General features: G+C 34.3%; 1 pseudogene; it reads right to left on the bottom strand.

Annotated features, from left to right (window-relative positions):
* Positions 1-364: 364 nt before the first annotated feature.
* Positions 365-8,130, bottom strand: LOC103960721 (annotated as a pseudogene).
* Between the last annotated feature and the right edge of the window lie 733 nt (positions 8,131-8,863).

Below are 8,863 nucleotides of genomic sequence, written 5' to 3'. Positions count from 1 at the left end.
GAAAGCTGCCGAAAAAAAAATTAGGGCTAGGGTTATAAACCTGCTCTGTATACCATGTAGAAAAAGGTATGTAGGCTAAAAAATATATTTGTTATTGATACGTGAATGTGGAAAAATGGAAGAGAATGCTTATGGAAGAGAATGCAAATGGAAGAGAATGCTTAATTTTTCATTTTTTTCTCTACAAGATTACAAGGACATATATACATGATACAAATGTGTAGGTAGGACAAGGTAGGACGACTGTAGAGGACAAGGTAGCCGTCCTAGTGTGTAGGTAGGACAAGGTAGGACGGCTGTAGGACGGCTTATTCTTCCAATAATAATATTATATACAATTACACAAGGACTCCAACCATATTCCTTATTTGTCTAACACAAGATTTGGGACTTGTGAAAAGTCTGGTGATTTAATTAGGGAATGGGAACTACCAAGATGAATGATTTTAAATTTTTTCTGAAGCAACTGTTGTAGAAAACAAAGAAAAATAGAAATTAATATCCGAAAGGAACATGGCATAAAAAAGAGAAGGGAATCCAAAAACAAATAGAAGCAGAACATCATTATGTGTAATTGATTGTACCTTGGAAGCCTCCCAAACTTCTACGAGATCGCGGTTGATCATTTCTAAAAAAACTAGTTTATCTTGATCAAAAAAGTCATCTGGTATGGACTGCAAACGGCAATTATACTAGCGCAACCATATTAACTCTTTGGGAAGCTGTTTGTATTCTCCATTGAGCGCTACGTTGCTGAGGTCAAGCAGTCTCAGTTTCTTCATTTTGGCAAATGCTTTTGTACTGAAACTAGCATCATCAGAGCTTTGCAAATCTAGAGCACGTCCAATTTTTCCAGTTCCCTGTTAACAAAAAAAGGTTATGATGGTAAGAAACGGATTATTTGCATATGTTTACATGTATTATTATTCATTACGCAAAATCACCTACGGTGAATATATTACACATGAATGTTGTTTTAATTGACATTACATATATGATTTTCTTGTGCGATGCATTAATCCAAAATTAAATTGGGAATGTACTTATAGATTTATTTGTCAATACATTGGTAACATCTTGACGATTCCACAACCTACTACATTTTCCAGGATGACCAAGGGATTTTTCATAAATGATTACTCGGGCCATTTCTCGAAGCAAATCTTGCACATTCAACTTGTTGCCTTCAACAGATACAAAGCATTGTTCATAGAGGACACTGATTCCTATTGTTGCAAAAAATTCACATTCATCTAATACTTTTGTGACAAAGTCCTTGTCTTCTCCAATAAAAAAAAAAGATATGTCAAGGAATATAGCTTTCTTTGTCTCATCTAGCCCTTCAATGCTTGCTCGTAGTGGTTTTTATTATTTTTCCTTTAGGAGTTCTTTCCAATTTCTTCAATTGACTTTTCCACTCTACTATGGTTCTTTTAAACAAAAAAGAACCTAAAACTTTAATGGCTAGTGGCAATCCATCACAATAAGAAACAAACTTTTCTGGGAGTTCAAGATATTCTTCATCAGGCCAACTATTTTCAAAGGCATGCCAACTAAAGAGCTCCAGAGATTCTCCATCCTTCAATTTTTGAGCTAAATATACTTTGTCCACATTTAGTAATAAATGTTTATCTCGTGTCGTTATGATAATTCTACTTTCTGGACCAAACCAATCATGATTTCCAGCTATTGCATCCAGTTGTTCCCACTTCATCTATGTTGTCAATAACAAGAAGTACATTTCTATGTGACAATTGATCTTTTATCCGACCGATGCCTTCAACATCACTGTTTATTATAGACTTCTTTTTCAAGATGTCATAAATAAGTTTTTCTTGCAAATAAGCCAGATCATGTTTACTTGTAATGTCGCGAACGTCAGTAAGGAAACATTTGAATTGGAACTTATGATGAATTTGGTTATAAATAGCTTTGGCAGCTGTTGTTTTACCCAATCCACCCATCCCTAGAATTCCAACCATGAGAACATCATCCAATCCACCATCTGAAAGATAACTGATAATATCTTGAATGTAAGAATTGATTCCAACTTGGTGCTTGGCCACATGTAATTAGTCTGTGCTGGGGAGCCATTCCCAAATATTCTCATCAATAATTTTCCTGATAAGCTTTGCTTCGTGCCTGAAGACACAATTTGTAAGAAAATACAAATGGCGGTGACCTACTATTTGAAAGAATTAACTAACCAGAAGAATATATATATATATATATATATATATATATATATATATATATTTGTAGTTATGCTTGTTATATTCGATTTTTCCGTCAAGATTGTATTTGAATTGTTCACTTACTAAACCAAGAACCATGCATTGAAACTATGCACAAAGAGGAATGAAGCTTTCGCTTGAAAAGCATATAGAAACCAATTGCTCAAGATACAAGAACTATATCGATTGTATAGGAAAATTAGGGTTTACTTTAGTTTTCTCGATAAATAGATGCTCAATTGATGTATTTGTAGTTACATTGATTAGGGTTATGTTCTACAATGTAGGGTGAAAGTGGTTTTGAGAGTTGGAAGATAAATAATCTTGGGATATACATGTTAAAAGTGATTTGGGTGTATTTAGAATTTTATTTTATTTTTTCAAAACCTTATGAGGTCAAAATTGTCATTGCATATTAGAGGGGTGTATTCAATTGGAACTTTTAGAGATTTTAATTCTTTTTACAAGTCCAGGGATATTCAATAAGGATTTCAAGAGATTCTCTGAATGTCTAGGTGTACTTAATTAGAATTTTAAAGAATTTATAATATTGCAAGTATATTCAATTAGAAATAGATTTTTAAAGGATTTTTAAAAAAATTAGGGAATTCGAGGGAATTGGAGAGATTTTGACACATCCCAACCCGGATTGTCCACTAGGACTTCGAATCGAGTTGTGCTGGCCGACACCTGGAAGGTGACGAAGCCATAAAGTATAGTGACGTGGAATATGTGAATAAATTTAAACCTAAAAGTGCCTAAATACGAGAGTGCACTGTGAGCAGAAATGAACCCATTTCACACGTGACGTCAGAGTATAAGTAAAGTACAGTAGAGTGGATTGAAAATCATACCATCGAAGGTAACCTCCAATACCAAGATTTGCCACGAATCCTCATGGATACGAAAACTCTGCTACTAGAACCTAGAGGGATAAAAAAACCAAGAGTGAGTGGGCCTGAAAATAACGTTTTAATAAAGACCTTCTAAACGTTATAATCCTTTGCTATAATACCTGTATAGTTTTTAGGAAATCATACTACATATAAGTATGAAATCAAATGTAAATCAACAGTAAATCTAGGAAAATTCCAAATCACTACATATTGGCAGCAATATATAAAAAAGTCAGGTGCTCATCAATCTATGATAACACACGAGTCGGAGTTGCCTAACGCAACCTGTACGACTCATAAATCAATCTATGATAACACATGAGTCGGAGTTGTCTAATGCAACCTGTATGACTCATAGGCAACCTGTACAACTCATAAATCAATCTATGATAACACATGAGTCGGAGTTGTCTAATGCAACTTGTACGACTCATAGGCAACCTGTACGACAGTGTCGGAGTTGCCTAGTATTGCAACCTGTACGACAATGTCGGAGTTGCCTATTATTGCAACTTGTACGACAGTATCGGAGTTGCCTATTATTGCAACCTGTACGACAATGTTGGAGTTGCTTATAACATAAATATAGTCAAGCCATAACTCAATCATTTCAAATAACACCCTAAACTCACTTGAACTTACCTGCGCGTCCCGCGTTCACCTTAGCACTTCCAAGCATTTACAACAATTATAGGCAGGTAATATGCATATGGATATGCGATGATGCAATCTAAAACTCAACCATATCATAGTATTTTAAAATATATATTAACAAGGCATAAATGCATAAACCAAATTAAAAGCATTTGTGGAACTATCAATCATATAAATACTATAAAAAGGAACAAACCCACTCACCTGAGGTTCGCGCCATGACTCCTTAGCACGAATATCGAGACATCACGAACGATCATCACCTAGAACAAATATTCAATCACGTCTCAGAACTCTTATCAATAAAACATGTAACTTACATAAAACACATACCAAGGACGTTCTAGAATGATTTGAGACCCATTGACCAAAAGTTAACCGTCGGTCAAAGATCAACGGTAGGGTCCACAACCCTACGTAACTCGATCCGGAAGATCAGTACCTCAGATTTTTTATCCGTAACTTCCAAAGATACAAATTATGCTTCTAGAACAACATCCTAAAGTTTTGGAAAGATCCAACGGTCGGATCTTCCATTCATGCAAGGACCCCGTAATGGCCAATTAGGTGGTCAACTACGAAACTACATTAAAACATCGTAATTTCACTAAACGGATGTCAAATATAGAATTGGAGCATCCAAATTAGCCAAAGATGGTCAAGTGGGGTCTCGGCCCACGCGGTGGTTGGCCGCCACAGTTCGCCGGAAAAATTCCACTATTTCTAAAAATTCTCAAATTTCACAAAAATGAAGATCTCAAAGAGAAGAACAACTTTTATACCGGCCACAAAGTCCAAAAGTGGACGGAAGATGGTCAATTTTGCCCACAAAGCTAGTGGGTGCCTAAAGCTTCCCGGTGTCGATTTGTCGTCTACGGTGGTCCAACGGGGTCAAGGTTGGTCGGGATTTTCTCCTGGGATGATGGGCTACAAAGCCCAAGTGGTGGCATCGGCCATCGCTTTGCCGATTCGCTGAAAAAGTGAAAAGAGTGGCCGGAGCACTGTTAATTTTTGTCAACTTTCGTGGCCTCAAACCGCCACATACCGTGGTTAATCAAGGTGGTTCTTGGGTTTTGTAGAGGGGAATGAGAGCTTCAAGATGGTGGTGGTGGCGTTGAAAAACTCCATCGGAGTTGGTCGGAATCGGCCTTGGAAAATGGGAGGTCGAACTGGGTTGTGTGGTGTGCACGGGTTGAAAGGGAAGGGGATGAGGTTCTTCTCTCTCCTTCCTGATTGACTAGTCCCTCTCTCTAATTTTTGATTGGTCCTCCTTCTAGCATATCTAATTGGTCACTTAAACAAAATAGCTGATTGGTCCCCTTATTCTTGCTTAAAATCTAATTGGTTTCTTTTCCACAAGGTGGGAGTTCAATTTATTTATAGCTAAACTTTAAATAACCAATTTCAAACGTCCGTAACTATACTGTTATAATCCAGACTTGTAAACGGTTTTTGCCTATACGTTCGTGGCAATGATTACTACACAAATACTCCAAAAGAATGACTCATACATCTCTTTAAACAATGGCCAATGGAAGTCAAAATCTTTGCCTCTAGGGCATTTTCGTCAATTCACACTTTTAAAATTTATAAAACGTAAAATTAGGGATGGGTTGTCACATATTTGGTAGTGTATTTTAAACATTCTTAATTTTCACCTCTTCCCCTAAGAATTTGAGGGAATTCACTTAGAACTTTACATAGAATCTCTATAAATCAATTAAACTCTATCAAAATCCATGGATTTATAAATTCATTAAAATCTCTCAAAATCTCAATTGTATACACCTTCCTTAAGGTATATATGTCATCTAATGTTAAAATTTAATGTGAGGTGTAGTCAACATTGTGGGGTGCTAATAAAAGCCTATTGCATATTCACCTAGATTGTATAGGCAATTTATTTACCTTTTTCTTGGGTGGAATTTACATTAGTTTGTAGGTACATCAGCACACCTATAATAGGGTCAATTTGCCTTGCACCAATAGATGAATTAGTATCATACAATTTCATGAATTTAATTTGAAACTTTCGCCCATTAATGCCATGCACATTAAATCAACTTGAAATTTTAATTATTATGGAATTAAAAGAATCATTAATTAGCCAAATGAAAATAAATTACAATCAAACAAAACCAAATGTATCATCACATAATACGGGGCATTTTAAGACTATAAAATTATCTGAGTCATAAAGAAAATTTAATGAGTTTTTTTTTTATTTATTTATTTTTTGCTAAAACCCAGTCAACGGATTTAAGGTTGGAGTCATTTAGTATTACGACCTTGTGGTATTCTTTTTCATTAGTAAGTGAGAGGTCTTATATTCGATTCTTGCCAAATCGAATTTAAACCACATTATTGATAAACCAATTGTGAGGCTAAGCTCATCACTTCTCCCTTAGCATAAATAATATCGTTTGTTAAAAAAAAGTTATAGAAAAAAAATATATGATGGATTTTTTTTGACAAAAAAAAAAATGATGGATTAAAGGCAAAGAAAAAGGAATTTAAAGGGGGAATGCTAAATTAAAGTTGAATCTTTAGATATAAACCTTTGCAACTCTTATTTCCTGAACAAAAACCCACCTAGTTATAAACATCCAAATAAAACCCAAATTTAAAAATGACTGCCAAGTATAGAAGTAATTAACCTTTTATTACAAAATATTTACAATTTGTACCACAATATTCAAAATAAAATCAATAAATGTTATTACTCACCTTAATTACAATGAAAATATAATTATTGTACATACTATTACCCCTAACACACTCATATATACGTTCAAATGTATATATTACTACCATAAGCTCAATATATATATATATATATATATATATATATATATATGTGTGTGTGTGTGTGTACATATATAGTTTACCTATATATATACACACTTATAGAGTTTACCTATATATAATACTACTATACGTTCACACACACACACACACACACATGCATAGTACTACATATATGATCAAACATATTAAACTAATTAATCTACCTATATTTAAATTTATGATGAGCAAATAACATATATTTTGTAGGTAAATTAATATTGCATCAAATAACACTCTTTGATGCAAACGGTTTTTGCCTATGCGTTCGTGGCAATGATTACTACGCAAATACTCCAAAAGAATGACTTATACATCTCTTTAAACAATGGCCAATGGAAGTCAAAATCCTTGTCTCTAGGGCATTTTTGTCAATTCACGCTTTTAAAATTTATAAAACGTAAAATTAGGGACGGGTTGTAATAGATTTCGTAGTGTATTTTAAGCATTCTTAATTTGATGCAATATTAATTTGCATCAATTCACGCTTTTATTTTGCATATGTTGGGTTTGCTTTATTATGTAGGTAAATTATTTTGCATGAATTTTTTTTGTATATCAGGCATGTTTTTTTGTTGTTATATATATTGGTGTGTGTTAAATAATTTACCTACATTTATATTTAAAATATAATTTTATTGACTTAACTAAGCATGTATTACTACATTTATTAGGCATGTTTTATTGCTATTATATATTAGGCAATGAATTTATTATTTTTTTTATTTTTGTAAAATCATTAATTATTCCTTACAATTTGTATGGAATTAATTGTGTAAATCAAACATTCAAATAGGGGTGTTTTGGGCATCGAAATTTTTTAAATGTGTAAAGTCAAATATAATTAATGAATTTACTGATATGGAATTTAGTCAATGTGTTTTATTCGAGTAAAAAACTTATGTTGGGTTTTATGTAGAAAAAATTAAGTTTCATGTGCTAAAGTCATATTTTCAGTAAAATAAATGGTTAACCGTTGTCTGTGTTTTTAAGATTCTGGCCAGACAAGTTTGTAGCTTTAGTAAGAGCCTCTCTCCATTGTTGCACCATTTTTTTCTTGGCTTCCCGTTTTTCGTCATCTTCTTCTTTATAGATGTCCTCTTTGTGCTTTTGAAATATTGGTGCTAAACTACCTTTCTGCTTCCTGATGTCTAAAGCTTCAACACCATAGAAGATTGGCAAAACCTTTTGCCCCAGATTTTTTCTGCCCTCCAGGATCTTCACCAGCTAGTCGAGACACCAACTCGAATCTGCATAATTCTTTGAGAAGACAATGATAGAGATCCTTGACTCTTCGAATGCTCGAAATAGTTCATCTTTTATTTCTTTCCCTCTTTTTAGATTGTCCTCATCAATAAAGGCCTCGTAACCCTTTCCTTTCAATGCTGCATGGAGATGGCCGTGAAGCCCCTGCATGTGTCTTCGCCTCTAAAGCTCAAGAACACGTCGTACTTCCAGTGTTTTGAGGAGGATGATGAAGAGGAGGCTCCATGGGCTGTCATTGCTATCTCCACCATTATGGCACTGCAGTGGTTCAGATAACGATTGAAAAAATGACAGTGGTTGTGTTTGTGTTGTCGAACCGATGATACTTAAATACCTAAACACAAGTCAAGATCCTTCAGTCAACAAAAACAAAAGTTTATAATATAATAACGTTCGCGTACGGACTTGAGAAACTGCATATAGCCAGGCGGGAAGGTTCACGGAAAGGGAGGTGGATGGTTTGCCCTCCCATTTCCATACTCTCCCTATGCTCTCTTGTGATGTATGGTCACAGTTAAGCTACGTCAATATTTTATATTAATTTTTTTTTATAGAAATAATAAAATAAAAAGTAATAGGAATAAATGTTGACGTGGTTTAATCGTGATCACACAAATAGGAAGGCACGGGGCGAGTATGGAAATGGGAGGGCAGACAATCCACCTCCCAGGGAAAGAGAGGAGAAAGAGGAAAAAAAGGAATACAAAAGGACAAAGACTCCAAAATTTTAATTAAATTGAAATTGGAAGCATTTGAGAAGTACATGGCAACAACCCCATAATAAACAAAAGTGATTAGAAAAAAACCCAAATCTTATTGGCGCTAATTAACTAATGTAATAATTTTTTTTTTTTTTTAACAATCGATATTATTTACACTAAGGGGTGAAAAAGTGGACTAAGTCTCACAATAGGCTAACAATATATAGTCCAAATTTGCCATTGGCAAAAATCAAATCTAAGATCTCTC

The sequence above is a fragment of a genome, unplaced genomic scaffold, assembly GCF_019419815.1.
Source record: "Pyrus x bretschneideri cultivar Hongxiangsu unplaced genomic scaffold, Pyrus_bretschneideri_v1 Contig69, whole genome shotgun sequence".
Lineage (NCBI taxonomy): Eukaryota > Viridiplantae > Streptophyta > Magnoliopsida > Rosales > Rosaceae > Pyrus > Pyrus x bretschneideri.
This window is presented reverse-complemented; position numbering and strand designations above follow the sequence as displayed.